The sequence below is a fragment of the Microcebus murinus genome, chromosome 9 (assembly GCF_040939455.1).
Source record: "Microcebus murinus isolate Inina chromosome 9, M.murinus_Inina_mat1.0, whole genome shotgun sequence".
In the NCBI taxonomy this organism is placed as follows: domain Eukaryota; kingdom Metazoa; phylum Chordata; class Mammalia; order Primates; family Cheirogaleidae; genus Microcebus; species Microcebus murinus.
Window position 1 is genome coordinate 2,133,817 of NC_134112.1, and position 16,574 is coordinate 2,150,390.

The following is a 16,574-nucleotide window of genomic DNA, read 5'->3' on the forward strand; positions in this document are numbered from 1 at the left end:
GACCTAGGCATATGTGTTACCTTTGATACAATTGCCTTGTGGAAATATTTTGAAATGTATTTTCATTTAATCACAAATTTTTTTTTATGATCATTCTTTAGAAGAGACAAATACATGACTTAGATGCACTACAATAACAGATCAATACAAGCTACCTAAGGTGGCAGCCTGCATTATGAATCTTTGCAGTATTTGAGTGATACAGGTATATATCAGGTATGTATCTACTCCAACATACTTTAAGTAGAAAAACAAGTCACAAAAATAATACGTATCTTTCATATTTGTAGGTGTTGCTATTTTTGCTTTTTGATTATAAGTTTTCTACAATGAAAATTATTTTTGAAATTAAAAGTCAAATTATTTTATTTCAGGGTTATTTGTATATATGTAATGTGTGATATACATAAACATTCATCTGGTAACAGCTTGTCACTACTACTTTTGATTAATGTCAACGGACACGTGAAACTTCGCACAAATGTTCTCGTGCCCTTGCTCACGGCGCCTCTAGGCCCCGCCGCACGTGGGCAGCCCGGGCGGCGCTCGCGCGTCCCGCGGTCGCAGCGCCTGGGAGTGCCCGCTTGGCGGCGCCCTCGGTCCCGCTGCTCCAGCCGCCGTCACACTGCCGTAGCGGGCGTTGACGTGCCAGCTGTCAGGTCAAGATACCTAGATTATCCTCAGTGTAGGAGAATACCAATATCACAGTTTTCCTTTCTCATACTCTGAGACAAGGATCCAGGGGTAAGAAAATTGTTTGGGAGGTGAAGAAGTCGGAAAATGGACCAGAGGAAGGAAGCAAGCCAGGCCAGGTGGGTTAATGAGGCCACCGCACTGGTGGTGACGGACATCTACTGTGCCCCCACCTCATCCCTGCGTCTTCCGGGAACATCCGCTGGCCTCAGCCAAGCCTGACTTCTCAGACTCCAGCCCTTCCTTGAACTGGTAAATACCTCTGGGGATAACTGCAGATGCTCAGTTCACCTATAAAAGGTTCTCTCCTCTAGTTTCTCCTGAAGTTCTCAGAGGCCTTTAAACTTAGGATTTTCATCATTTACCAAGCTTTTCTTACCCAGCGTTGAGCTGCCATAGGCTACGCTGTTCCGCCCATATACAGAAGCTTAATCAATGTTTTTGTGTTACTCATGCTAATTGGAAAGTTATGTATGTTTTCTAATTTTGAAAGATAAACTGCAATGGTATTCATTTATCTTTTTCTGTGACATATTCCTTGAACTTGTGTAACCATGTTTATTCTGTTCATAGCCATAGGTCAAATTTGCCAATTTGTAAATAGTTCATAATAAGGATATTAAATGGATTTGTAGAACGTGATACCTTTTTTTTTTATTTTGGCATATTATGGGGGTAAAGATTTTAAGGTTTCAATAAATGTCCTTTCCCCCCCCCCCCACAAGTCTGAGTTTCCAGCATGATCATCCCCCAGATGGTGCACATCTCACTCATTATGTATGTATACACCCACCCCTCTCCCCCCTCCCCCCTGCCCAATACCCTATTACTGTAGTTCCTATGTGTCCACTTAGGGGCTGCTCAGTTAATACTAGTTTGCTGATGAGTATATGTAGTGCTTGTTTTTCCACTCTTGGGATACTTCACTTAGTAGTATGGGTTCCAACTCTAACCAGGAAAATATAAGAAGTGCTATATCACCGTTGTTTCTGAGAGCTGAATAGTACTCCATGATATATATATACCACATTTTATTAGCCCACTCTTGGATTGATGGGCACTAGAGCTATTTCCACAGCCTTGCAATTATGAATTGTGCTGCTATAAACATTCAAGTGCAGGTGTCTTTTTTGTAGAGTGTCATTGGATCTTTTGGGTAGATGCCCAGCAATGGGATTGCTGGATCAAATGGTAGATCTACTTGTATAGCTTTAAGGTATCTCCATATTGCTTTCCACAGAGGTTGAACTAGTTTGCCGTCCCACCAGCAGTGTAGGAGTGTTCCTCTCTCTCCGCATCCACGCCAGCATTTAATTTTGGGGAATTTTGATAAAGGCCATTCTCACTAGAGTTAAGTGATATCTCATTGTGGTTTTGATTTGCATTTCCCTGATGATTAGAGATGTTGAGCATTTTTTCATATGTTTGTTGGCCATTCTTCTGTCTTCTTTAGAAAAATTTCTGTTCAAGTCCTTTGCCCACTTTTTGATAGGGTTATTTGATTTTTTCTTGCTGATTTTCATGAGTTCTAAGTATATTCTAGTTATCAGCCCCTTATCAGATGCGTAGGATGCAAAAATTTTCTCCCATTCTGTAGGTTGTCTGTTTACTTTCATGACTATTTCATTGGCTGTGCAGAAGCTTTTAGTTTGATCATGTCCCATTTATTTATTTTTGTTGCTGTTGTGATTGCCTTTGGGGTCTTCTTCATAAATTCTTTGCCTAGGCCGATGTCTAGGAGAGTGATTCCAACATTTTCCTCTAGAGTTCTAATAGTTTCATACCTTAGGTTTAAGTCTGTTATCCAGTGTGAGTTGATTTTTGTGAGAGGTGAAAGGTGTGGATCCTGCTTTAGCCTTCTACAAGTGGCTATCCAGTTTTCCCAGCACCATTTATTGAAAAGGGATTCTATTCCCCAGCGTATGTTTTTGTCTGCTTTGTGAAAGATTAGATGGCTATATGAGGATGGTTTTATATCAGCATTCTCAGATCTGTTCCACTGGTCAACATTTCTATTTTTGTGCCAATACCAGATTGATTTAATTACTACAGCTCTGTAATATAGTTTGATATCTGGCATCTCAACACCTCCCATTTTGTTTTTGTTGCCTAGAATTACTTTTGATATTTGGGGTCTTCTTTGGTTCCATACGAAGCATAAAATTATTTTTTCTATATCTGTGAGCAATGCTGATGGGATTTTAATAGGGATTGCATTGAATCTGTAGATCAGTTTGGGTAGTATAGACATTTTAACGATGTTGAGTCTGCCGACCCACGAGCCTGGTATGGATTTCCATCTGTTTACATCCTCTGCTATTTCCTTCCTCAGTGTTTTATAGTTCTCCCTGTAGAGGTCTTTTACCTCCTCGGTTAAGTATATTCCTAGGTACTTTAATTTCTTTGTTGCTATTGTGAAGGGAATTGAGCCTTTGATTTGGTTCTCAATTTGATTGCTGTTGGCATATATGAATGCCTCTGATTTCTGTGTATTGATTTTGTATCTTGAGACTTTACTAAATTCATTTATCAGCTCCGGGAGTTTCTTGGTTGAATCTTTGGGGTTTTCTAAGTATAATATCATATCATCAGCAAACAGTGAAAGTTCGATCTCTTCTGCCCCTATTTGGATTCCTTTAATTCCACCTTCCTGTCTGATTGCTGTAGCCAAGACTTCCAGCACTATGTTGAATAGAAATGGAGATAGTGGGTAGCCTTGTCTGGTTCCAGTTCTAAGTGGGAATGCTTTCCATTTTTCCCCATTCAGTATGATGTTGGCTATGGGTCTGTCATATATGGCTTGTATCATTTTTAGATATATCCCTTCTATGCCTATTTTCTTAAGTGTTCATATCATGAAAGGGTGTTGAATTTTGTCAAAAGCTTTTTCTGCATCTATTGAAAGAATCATGTGGTCTTTGTTTTTGCTTCTGTTTATGTGGTAAATTGCATTTATACATTTACATATGTTGAACTATCCCTCCATCCCTGGGATGAAACCCTCTTGGTTGTGATGGATTATTTTTTTGATAAGTGTCTGAATTCGGTTAGCTAGGATTTTGTTGAAAATTTTTGCATCTGTATTCATTAGGGATATTGGTCTGTGGTTTTCTTTTTTTTTATTGCATCCTTTCCTAGTTTTGGTATCAGAGTAATATTCGCTTCCTAAAAGATGTCGGGGAGGTTTCCATTCTTCTCAATATTGTGGAATAATTTCTGCAAGATGGGCACCAGTGATTACTTTTTTCTAGCAATCTTTTTAAAGTTGCAAATTTTTTCTCTCTAAAATAAAGCGATTTAAAGATTGTCCCACTTCTTCATAGGCATGAATCATTGATTGGATATTTTATCTAGTTTTTTATTACTTGGTACATATTGCTGATCAAGGAATGTTTATCACTGTTCTCAACACCTCACCTCAAAGGGTTTTGCAGTGGCCAAGGACCATAACATGCCATGGGTCCTCATGCAAAGTTCTGCACGTGCAGTGTAACGGTCAAACCTAACTACCCACGCCTTTAGATTTCCCCACATTATGACCCCTCCTTTACAAATGCTGACCTTTCTTTTCTGCTCTTTTATAAACACATCCCCAAATCTCTGTTTTGTCCTGCCATATTTTTCCAGGTCACACTATGCACACTTCGGAAATCCCTTCTGTAAATTGTTCAACTTCTATCAGGTCAAAGATATTCCTTTTCCAATTTTGAAAAAGAAAATTAATTATCTTACCTCCACAGGGATGTGTGGCTGCTAATAATTGTGATGGGTGTGAGGACATTAAATATCACCCGCATGTGCACTAACAAGCCAGCCTGCCATGCACAGTTGTGTGAAGACGTGCGATTGTTGCATCAGAGACAAGGGTTGCCACTCGCAGTAAAAGCAGTGGCCGCGTCACAGGCCTGATGCCCTGGCTGGTCGCTTGTTCCCACGTGTGACACAGAGGCCCATCCTGCACACACAGTGCACAGGGTTCCTGGAGAGGAATAGCATAGGGCGTGAAAACATGCTTTTGCTTTCTTACCTAATACTTCAAGGATCTTCCAGGGAACACACAACACTAAGCAATAGTTCAGATGAGAAGCGCTCAGGTCTTGCTTTCCTGGACTGCTGGGGAAGAATGTGCAAGGACGCGCAGGGTCCATGGCAGACTGCATCTCGAGGTGGTGTCCTGTCAGTCTGCACGCTGGAGACAAGAAAATGAGGGAGAAGCACCTTCTTCTGAGTTGCGACTGGCTTCTCTCCTATAGTTCAAGGATAAATGATGCGGGTATCAAAGAAGAGCCCTGCGATATAAAGACATTGCATAGTTTGCTTATGATTACAGAGCTACACGTAGTCAGGCACGGACTACATCCGGGCATTTCTTAATCTTTATTTCCCACTCTCTCCAAAACCAAATCTAGATGTGACGATAAAATAAATATAGAAAAAGAAGCAGCAGAAAGCCACATTAAATCATTTCTTTTAGTGCTGATTTTTATTCCAACTTCACTTCCACTTTCCATATCCTTTCAAATTCCTGACGACTTTGGCTTTGGCTGACTCCTCTCCCAACAAAGAAAATTTTATTATGGCCCAAGAACATGCATTACCACCCTAAAGACACCCACAATCGACTTAGTAACTGATAGTAAGAGCTGCGGTGTGTGCAGATGTGGACTCGTCAGCCGCACAGCCGTCATCAGGCTTTGGACTTTCAGGCAGGTCAAAGTGGTCTTACTATTGACATGCTAAATATACCTGTCTCATTGTTGGGTAGCTTATAAACATAGTTAAATCTATTTTATTTTGACATCTTATCTACTTTTAACTCCCAGAAGCAATGTGTCTGATATTCTCTGAAAAAAATCTTGAGGGAAGTAACCAGTTATTGAGTTCAATTACCATCAATGTCAGCACATGCTCCTATAACACATGCTAATTATCAAGTTTATTATAATTTCCTAAGTAAGCAAAAAGTATAATATATTATATTTAAAGATAGGACTACTATTTTACATAATTGAGGTTGACATATACTTTTTTGGGGAGTTTGATAACACAGCAATGAAGTTGTGAAAGCCCCTTCCTATGTGGCCATTAGCACCATGTTCTATGGAAAGATTAATACTTGTCTTTATTTTGACAATTACGCTTCTTGCAGGTTCACCCTTGTGGTTCTGATGCTGACTGACTAGAAACTTGAGTTTGTAGTTTCTGTTTTTGAGGTGCCTGGGAGTTACCATAATTCTCCTAACCACTGCCTTCATTCTGCTATCTGGACCTCTAACAGACCATCCATCCTGTTTAGAAACTTTTGGTAGTTCAATGTAGACTTTTAATACCTGCAACTGAGAACATCCTGAATTATATAGAACTTGGAGCAAGGAGTGAGATGTTGTGGGTAAAGACCCTAAAATGTATGACAAGCTGGTCTGAGGTTTGCTCCAGAGGGTCTCTTGAACTAAACTGCAGTCTTCTTCACAAATCTGCAATATGTTAGAGCCTATCTCAATTTTTCGATTGGATAAAGAGCTCCCTGGAATAAGGATGCTGTTATTGTTGACCCTGTAAAGAGAATTTTTATGCTGTGCCCTTCATATTTCTATAAATTGAGAAGGAAATTCACCCCATTCCTGAATCCACCACGATTTAGCATCTGGCCTCTTCCTTAGCAGGGGAAGACGGCTCTAGCCATATCTTTTCACAGCTGTTAAAGTTTAACATTCCTTGTATCAGAATCTTTGAGTGTTATGTGTTTATCCTAGAAATGCAAATGTGAAATTTATAAGTTTCATGTAAAGTTTTGGAAGAAAGAAGACATTTGTTAAATCTTTTATTTTGAAGAAATAGAAAATTTTATAGAGGGTAACAAAACTTGTAAGCTAATTAAACAGAATTGTTTAGCAGAAAGAAGGGAAAACTTGTGAAAAACCATTAAAAATGTAACTTTAGTAAAATTTTCTCCAATACAAAATTTTAATCAATTGAAATTTATAAACATGATTAGGCTCACAGAAATGGTTATGAAGTATATCCTGGAGAAATATTGAAAATTCCCTTCAGTCCTCTCTCTAAAGCTAGGAGAACTAGGTCAGCCAGCCGCCAATGGGAACCTGCGCTCCACAATCTCTCTTGCCACAGCCCGGGCAGCCCTGGCCCAGAATCTATATTTATTAATGGTCTTAATAAGGAAGCCAAGAAACTCCCACCGGAATTTGCTTCACTCAAGCTTTCTTGAGGAAATAAGGCGCTTTACAACATTTAACTGAATACATTTGGGAAGAGTTTTTCTGTTACTTAAGTGACACACTGCCATTACACAAGCATGGCACCTCAGGACACATTCGAGCCTGTTGTAGACCTATGGGTGTGCCTGAGATCAATCAGTGACCTGCTGCTACTAAGACAAAAAGCCTATTCATCCAAAAGTTTAAACAGTGCAAACAGTCTTTCATGTATTTTATTTAAAGTTGACACAATAAAATAGTTTTTTTTCCTTCCTCCTTGAAACCTAATGCAAAATATCAAAAGTAGTAAAAATAAATAATAGACTTCAGCAAAATTGGGAAACAAAACCCCATATCAAAAGTGGTGAAATAAACCCTGCTAAAAACAGTGATTAACTTGGAACTGAGTCCAGGATGGAGCTTGAGTTGATGAACTATTGTGAACCTCAAGAAAAATATTGACTCATAAAATGAATGACATTGCATTAAAAGTTACACCCAACAATTTATTAATTGGAATGTTGAAATAAGTATATGATCCTACAAAATCCAAAGTAGAGAAGGCAGTGAGAACCAAAGGAAAGGTAGAACATAAAGAGAAATAAGTCCAATACCCAATTTTAGTAGGTATGACCAGCAAGGGACAGAGGAGATAAAGTAACATAAAGGAGGCAGTATAACATATTTTCATACAGAAAGCAGAGGAGGAAAGGAAATGCTAACTTGGGGTGGGGAGCAGAAAAAGAAAAAAAAACAAAAAATTGCTACTAGAGTAGAGGACCAGAAGATTCCATTGGAAGCTTAGCTGAGCTCATGTTAATTTAGTTCTCAATCTGTTTGTCCCATAATCTTCTTTGGAAATTGTTTCTTCCAAATGTGAATCATAACTTTTAAAAAAGTATTGAACAAGGCAGTGTTTGCTATTGCTTTCTAAAGGGTAATAATATTTGCTATGAGCCAGTGACTGCTGTGAGCTTTTCCCTCTTCCACTTTCCAAATGAAGATTTTATAATGTTCATACTGTTTATTCTCAACCTCTCTGTGTTGGATGTGTTTGGAACAGATGAATTGTACACTTATTAGCTACTTAAAACTCATCAGCTACTCCCAACTGTACACAGTGGAGAGGTCTTTATATCACCCAGACATTTTGGACTGTTTCTCAAAGATGAATGCAATAACCAGATAAGCCTTTGGAATTATCATCTTTGGAGACAAGGAAATTGCATTACACACATGCACACACCCACACACCCATGAGCACACACACACATACATGTACACAGGCACATGCACAAAGAAAAAAGCTGTCCATGAAAGTTTAGAAGTCTTAATGGAAAGGCTCTGAGAAAGACTAGCATTTGCTCCCCATTATCTATTAAACTCTTTTTTCTTGCTAATAGAACTATTAACTTGTTGGGAGTAGCATTGTGCTTAGATATTTAAAATTTATTTTTGTCAGCTCTCTTGAATATAAAAATGTACAGTTACATGTAAGTGATAGTTACTGGATCAAACACCCAGGTAGATCTTAAAAGTCTTAAGTCTTGAGCTTATATTCTAAGAGTCATCATTCTGATCTTTCCCTTTACTATATTTCTAACTCCAAAGGGACTGTGATGTCTGAAGTTCCCAGGACCATCAAGTGACCACTGGGTCATCTTGACAGTGGATGCTAAAGACAGAGAGATAGAAAATCACACAGACTGTCATGTCAGATTTGGACTGCCTCCATTTAAACTTCATGATACTTGATAGAAAAGTAACATTCCTATTCATGTATTCTATCTAAAATTTATACATAAAGAAATAGCTCTTAAGTGCACCATATGATGAGTTTTGACAAATGTGTACATTCATGTAACGACCACATCGCAGTCAAGATATAGAATATTTATGTGTCCCAGAAAATTACCTCATGTGCTTTTTCAGTTAAACTCTCTGCCCATGTTCTGATTTCTAATCCTACAGATTGGGTTTGGCACTTATTGGACTTTGTATAAATGGAATCATAAAGCATAAACTTTTTATGTCTATCTTTTTCCAATCAGCACAATTTAGAAAGATTGAGCTATTTGATTGTGTATATCAGTTGTTTGTTTTACGTTTATTGCTGAGCTGTATTAATTGTAGAAATACACCACAGTTTGTTTACCCATTCTCTTCCTGATTAACAGGTAGGTTGCTTCCGGTGTTTGGCTGTTGTGATGACTATGAATAAAATTTATATGAACATTTGGTTACAAATATTTGTATGGATGTATGACTTCATTCCTCTTTATAATGCAGAAATGAGATACTTAGAAAAAGAATTCCTGAGCTATATGGTTAACATAGATTTATCAATATGAGGAACTGCCAAACATTTCTATAAATTGACTATTCCATTTTATAGGCCCACCAATAATACATGAGTTCCATTTGGCCTCACATTTTCACATTTGAATTTCTTATAATTTGTAATTCTAACCATTTTAATGGGATTGCAGTGGTATATCTGTGTGATTTTAATTTGTATATTTTTGATGAATGATGTTGTTGAGCAACTTTTCATGTTTATATTGGCCATTCATATCTTCTTTTTTGAAGTGTCTGTCAAGTTGTGTGCCTATTTTTAATAGATTCTTTGACTTCTTATTGTAGAGTTGTAAGAGTTCTTTGCATATTCTAGGCAAAAGGTCTTTGTTCAAGATTCTATATCTGTAATCTGAATTTGTGTGGGGGTGCATAATATATATTCTGAATATGTAGCTTGCCTTTTTATTATTTTATTTATTGCTTTTACTTTCTAATTTTGATAAAGCCACACTTATCATTTTTATTTTATGTTAATGCTATTTGTGGTCTAAGAAATATTTAAATTCACCAAAATTATGATATCTTCCATGATGTCTTCTGAAATGTTTCTGGTTTTAACTTTTTACATTTAGGACTATGATATATCTTTAATTAGATATTGAATGTGGCAGGAAGATATAGCCAATGTTCATTTTTAATATATTGATATCTGGTAGTTTCAAGATTATTCGTTATAGTAGAAGTGAGTCTTGTATAGACAGCATATGGCTTGGCAATTTTTAAAATCTCTTTTGCCATCTTTTGTCTTCATTTGATGTGTTTAGACTATTTATATTTAATGTAATTATTGTTATATTAAGAATTAAACCCAGCATTTTATTGTTTTCAGTTTGTTCATTTTTCATTTTCTGTTTCCTTGTTGATCTTACACTATGGGAAGCTATTGATGAATTTTGATCAGCCAAGTGGCAGGACCTCGTTTTCAAGTTAGGAAGGTATTTCTGTTTCTTTGCAACATTTTATTACTTAGATAAGAGTGAAATGATGAGGACGATTAGGAAGATATTATACGACTTCAGTAGGAAAAGATGGTGCATTGGATGCTGATGGTAACAACGAAGATGGAGGAAAGGATATGAAACCAAGATATATATATATATATATATATATATATATATATATATATATATAAAAGTTTTACCAGCAATTAAGATAGAATGAAAAGATAAAGCACTAAGACATCTAAATGATATTTCCCAGGGTTCAAACTTGAACAACTGGGTAGATAAGATTTACTGAAATGAAGAAAGGAAATAATAGTTTTATGAAGAAAAATAAATGTTAAGATTTGGGAATAATTGATTTAAATTCCTAAGGCATTTAGTAAATGTCATGTGGGCATTTCTGCTAATAAAAACAAACCAAAATTATGTCTGTATACATGGTAATTAAAGCTACAAGAATGCTTGAGAATATTAAAGATACACTGTAGAGTGAGAAATGCAGAGAATCCACTAATAAACTGTCGAAAACTTTTAATAACAAAAGGAGCATTTAGAAGAGCATTTAAAAGAGCATTTAGAAAAAATACTGAAAAAACAATCAGAAGGAAAAGAGATAGATTATTCTGGCACAGAAGATAAACACAAATGTGCTCAAGAAGAAGAAATTGATTTATTGTACCAGTTGCTGCCAAGACATCAAGTAAAATGAAAATATCAAAGATATTAAATTTGGTAATTGAGTGAAAGGATATTGGTAAACACTGATTGAATTGGGTAGAAGAATCAGTGATGATAGTTCAGGTTCAGGCAAAATGTGACACGTTTATGCAAAATTTTGGCTATATCAATCCCCAGAAATGTTGTGCAATTGGAAGCTTTTAAAATATGCCTTTTGAAGCTTGTATATATATATAAACAAGCTATATATATATATATAAAGGATATCCCTAGTTATCAGAAAAAAAGAGAATTGAGAGTCACACAGGAAAATGTGGATGGTATCATACATAGTATCATGGCTTCTAATAGCCCTGAAAAAAAGAAAATATGTGGCTTAAAGTTAAACTGAGACACCTGCATAAAAGATAGAACCATTAGAGGAATCTAGAAAAAAGTCTCCCTGATGAATAACAAAAAAGCAATAATGATTTTTGCTATTCCCAATGCTATAGGTTAAAAATAATAAAGTTTGTCATGAAAAATCCAAACTCTTGCCAGGCACAGTGGCTCACATCTATAATTCCAGCACTCTGGAAGATGGAGGCAGAAGGATTGCTTGAGCTCAGGAGTTTGAGACCAGCCTGAGAGAGACTCTGTCTGTACAAAAAAAGAAAAATTAGCCTGGCATGGTGGTGTGCTTGTAGTTCCAGCTATTCAGGAGGCTGAGGCAGCAGGATCACTTGAGCCCAGGAGTTAGAGGTTGCAGTGAGCTACGATGACAGCACTACACTCTTGCCTGGGTGGCAGAGGGAGACTCTATCTCCAAAAAAAAACAAATCAAAACTCTGGTCTTGCACATTAGGTTGGCATGACATCTAAATTTGTATTACTTATCTGAAGAGAAAAATTGTAAGCTAAGGAACTTATATAAAACTTAAAGTCAAGCAATGATAAGGCAGAAGAGACTCCTGAAACCCAGCCATAAGATTCCCAACCATTCACACAAGACACGTGGCTGAGTAAAGTCCACAGTGAATAACTACAAAACAAGAAAGAGATATGCTGGGAAAAGTCAAAAGAAAAAAAAAAGATAAACGAACTAAGGTACAAAGTACTTGGACATATTATAATTAGTAGAATAGGCAATAAAACATGTTAATAACAGAAAAATGATATCCTTAATATACCAGCAATGAATGTTTTTAAAAATTGACATAAAAAGTAAAGACAGGAAAATATTATAACAGAGTGGACACTCGCAGAATGGCTGGCATAGACTGATAGCATTAACTTTGTAGACTCAGAAATTGAATGCAAAACTTAACAGCAACAAGAAAACTGCTTAATAGAGAAAAGGACATCTGGTTTTTTGGTGACAGTGCTGTGGCATTTCATCCACCTACCTACTATCTTTCATGTTTTAGGGCACTGACTGCAACGGTAGAGATGGCTTCCTGCACTTTGGTGCAGCTTGCTGGTACCAGGGCAGTGAAAATGACTTTGTTCTTAAAATACTGTGGCTGTGTGTTTTGACCTGGTGGTGTTTCCCTGAGGGATTAGCACAGAGGCTGACTTGCTTTGCTACTACTAGCTTTCTACCTTGAGCTGCAATGGCTTTCTGGGCAGTGGTAGTGTCTATCAAAAGATTTAAATACACACGTTTTCTGTGTCCATCTGGACCAAGAGATGACACATGAAGCAAGTGGTGTGCAGACTCAGGCCTGGGCAGGAGAAGGCAACGGAATAGTCTCTTTGGGGTTAAAGGCTGTGAAGAAAGAACGTCTTGCACATGCCTAGGATCGGCTGCCTGGTGAGAAAAGACCTGAGAAGACCCTGGACTTGCGCTTCTGACACAGCTGTAGGCTCTGTTCAAGCAGGAGCTGAAGCAAAGGGAGCGCTGTGGGCAGCCCGCTTGCTACTGAAGCAGTGCCCCAGCTGAACTGTGCTAGAACCAAGCTGCAAGGACTAATCGAAAAGCATCTCTCTCTCTCCTCTAGCTCCAGGCATTTAGGAAAACCTTTCTCAGATCACTGACTGACCACTGAGATAATGGAATACAGATTTCAGTGACCACACATGACAAGGACTACAGTCTTTGTAAAAAAAGTTTGAAAAAGCAACAGAGCAAGACCCTATTTCAGAAAAAACAAATAAACATCGAAAACCAAACAAGTGACTACAGACCACAAAACCAGAAGTAGCAAATCTTGGGGAAGAGGAAAAATCTGATTTCCTGATTTACCAGGCATCTTTTTTCCATTTTAAAATTTATTTTTTGTTATCAAAGATAATGTCCAGAAAGATAGTATACTAAAGAGTTTGTTCATGGCATTGTTTTATAAAAGTTTCTAATGGAGAGTGAATATTTTATTTTCTGATGTACCCTTCACTTATTAATTAATGATGATGTGGATGAACTGATGTAATTACTTTAAAAAAATCTGGACAGCCTTATAAAGGAAAAAGCATCCATTCTCATTTTGCATTTGTTGATGGTAGTGAATTCAGTGATCACAATATCCCCACTGACTAAGAAACTTTCCCACAGTAAGGAGCAGTTCTGGACTTCTCAATAGTTCACAAAGGTTTCTCAGATATAGGCATCATGTTTGAAGTCTCACACAAAATGTCTGTGTCACTTAAATTACACAATGTGAAAATGTTTTTTTTTTCATGGGGACATAATATTGAAAGAAGGGGCAAAGTAGAAAACAACCTGTTTGCATGTTATATGTGAGTACATTATTGTACTATGCATGGATTTGAGGGCATTGCAGCCCATGTTAAAGAGGAATTCCACCAACTGAAGTCTCTGCTGCTCTTGGTGCTGAAGGTGTCTACTCATTGAACCACACGTTGTTAAGTCAGGACCTTCTTCATCTACTGTTGGGCTCAGATGGTTTCAGCTGAGTTTGGTTGTCCATCTATTCCATTTGAACTTTATTTCTCAGACTCAGGATATGCGGGATACTTGACAGTTTCTATCTTCTCTTGACTTCGTAGGAGGGATATAGGCCCATCCTTGCCAATTTTCTGTTGACACGTTTAGAATAGCCATCCCAATGATTTCCAACCACACCAATAATATCTGCCGGTTCCATGGGGATTTTATCTGAAGTTCAAGGTTCATGAGGATAAATGGCAATCTGGTTGTAAGCATTTTGGCCTCCAAAATAGTAGATGTCATCTAAAGAAAGGAAGTTTGCAGAGGCATCAGGATGCAGTGTTTTCATAATTTCATATGCAACTCAACAGACTGGGATGAAAAAGTACACACTAAGAAGTCTGCCTGAGAGAGAAAATGTATATCCAGGATCACACCCCAAAGTGAATTTTCTGTATATTGATTATGTAGTCCAGCTGACCAATAGATAGAATTATCACTAATAAATTCATAATTGGAGTACTTTGTTTTGGCTTCCTCTAATAAAGAAGGATCATCCATGGCCAAATATACTATTTTTTGTCCACTTGCATTCTGTGTGCAAGAGCTGAAAATATCCTTCGACATGCGCCATGTATTCCTCAATGGGATGGAAGACAGCTTCTGTTCCCACTTTGTGCATCTAACATGGACTCCAATAACTGGGTGTTTGAAGCCAAGCTTCTTGGTGGCCTCTTCTATTTCCTTTCCTAGCCAAGGTTGTGGGCGGATCCAGTATCTGACAAACTGGGACACCCGCCACACTGCAGCATCACCATAGACACGAACAGGTTGGTCTGCGAGGTCTCTGGTGCAGCCAAGGGCAGAGAGGAAGGACGCGATGAAGACTGTCTGCTACAGGGAGCTGGACCACTTGAACGCTTTTGTCTTCCGCTTCACCTGACCAGTGTCCAGTGGAGATGCCGGATCTGTCTGCGCATGTCTCACTTACAGGTGAGAGGTTGTGATATTCAAAGGCCCAGTTTTCAACAACAACAAAAAATAAAAAATTATACAAACAAACATGAAAGTATGGTCAATTAATGAAAAAATGTAAATTATCAGAAACTGGCCCTGAGGATAACAGACATTGAACTTACTAGATAAAAACTTTGAAACAACTGTCTTAAATAAGCTCAACGAAAGGAAACCATGGACAAAGAGCTAAAAGAAATGAATAAAATGATGTATGAATAGAATGATATTATCAATAAAGAAATGATAAATCAAAAAAAATTTATGGAGCTGAAAAGTGTAATAAATGAATTGAGAAAATTTACTAGATTTGACAGAAGATTTAGGTAGGAAGAATAAAGAGTCAGTGAACATGAACTGGATTAATGATCCGGTCTGAGAAGCAGAAAGAAGAAGAAGTGAAGAAAAGTGGACCAGACCACACCTGAGGAGCCTGTGGGCAGCACCCAGGGGCTGACGGGGGCATTGCCAGTCTCGAAAGGATAAGAAAGAGACAAAGCGACAGAAAGATTGCATGAAGAAATAATGGCAGAAAACTTTTCAAATCGGATAAAAGGCATGAATCCAAACATTCTCAAAGCTCCAAAAACTCTGAGTAGGATAAATGTAAATTGATCTGCACATCTTCAGCTTAAAATCTGACTCTGGGCTTCTGAGTGGGTCCCTGCATTGTCAAGGAATGATGTTTGGCATAATTTAAATTTTACTTCAGAAAAAGGCATTTTAGGCAAATTGGTTTAATGAGGGACCAGTGACTGACCCCCAGCCCTTTACTTCCCTGCCTTCTTAAAACTAGCCCCCTAAAAACTAATCTTGAAAAAAATTAATCAAATTCTGAGAAGAGTCACTTCGTTGCTGTTTTGTTCATGCACAGAGAGGAATTTAAAATATTTCTATAGTCTTCACCTTTTGAAATAATTCTTAGTGGAAAAAAGCATTACCATGGAATATTGGATTCATTTACATGAGTATCCCACTAAGAACCTAACTCCTTATCCCTGAGAGTAGAAATCTTAGACTTCTGGGGTGGGCCTCGTCAAGATCTGCTAGCAGAAAAGGATCTTAACTTTCACAGAGGGGCTCATTTTCAGTTACCATCACAAAGTGGGATCTTGTCTCTGAAGCAGCAGTGTGGCCTGTTTTGGATCCCTACTTTATTGTCCTGTCGCCAGTGTTCCCTGGCCCGTGTCTCGAGAGGGATGCCAGCATGCTATTGGGTTTTGTACTTTGTCCTCACACAGTGATAACCCATGCCCATCCATCTAAATCGACGGACTTCACACATCTCATTTTTACTAATTGGCACCAGTGTTTCCCTCCTGTAGCTTAATAAATTCTCCTTTTGATTAATACTGCCAATGCAACACTGACCTTATCTTACTTATACTTCCCTCTAGGCAGTTGGAAATAATATACATTCTTTTTAGATTAACTGAGGTCCTGAGATTAAGATATAATTTAGCTGGGAAAGAAGGGCAAAAAAGGCCTCACCTAACTAACATATGCAGACAATTATTAGACATGACTGAAAAGAGTGAACACCATTTGTACCCAAGTTGATGATTGATCTAAGCTATTACTTGTTTTATTGTAATTGACAATTCTGAAAGATTTCTCCATTAAATTTCTCAAAATTAATGCATGTATGTTCTCAGATATGTAATTATTCATAGAAAAAAGATTAAACACACCCAATGTAAGTGGTAATTGTGTGTATTTCTAAAAGGTGAGTTTAAAATGATTTTTAACTTAATTGCCCATTAATTTCTTTATTTTTCGAATTTTCCAAAATAGCACATAAATTTG

General features: G+C 37.5%; 1 pseudogene; it reads right to left on the reverse strand.

The window, feature by feature from the left end:
* Nucleotides 1–13,810: 13,810 nt before the first annotated feature.
* Nucleotides 13,811–14,790, reverse strand: LOC105877230 (alpha-(1,6)-fucosyltransferase pseudogene; annotated as a pseudogene).
* Between the last annotated feature and the right edge of the window lie 1,784 nt (nt 14,791–16,574).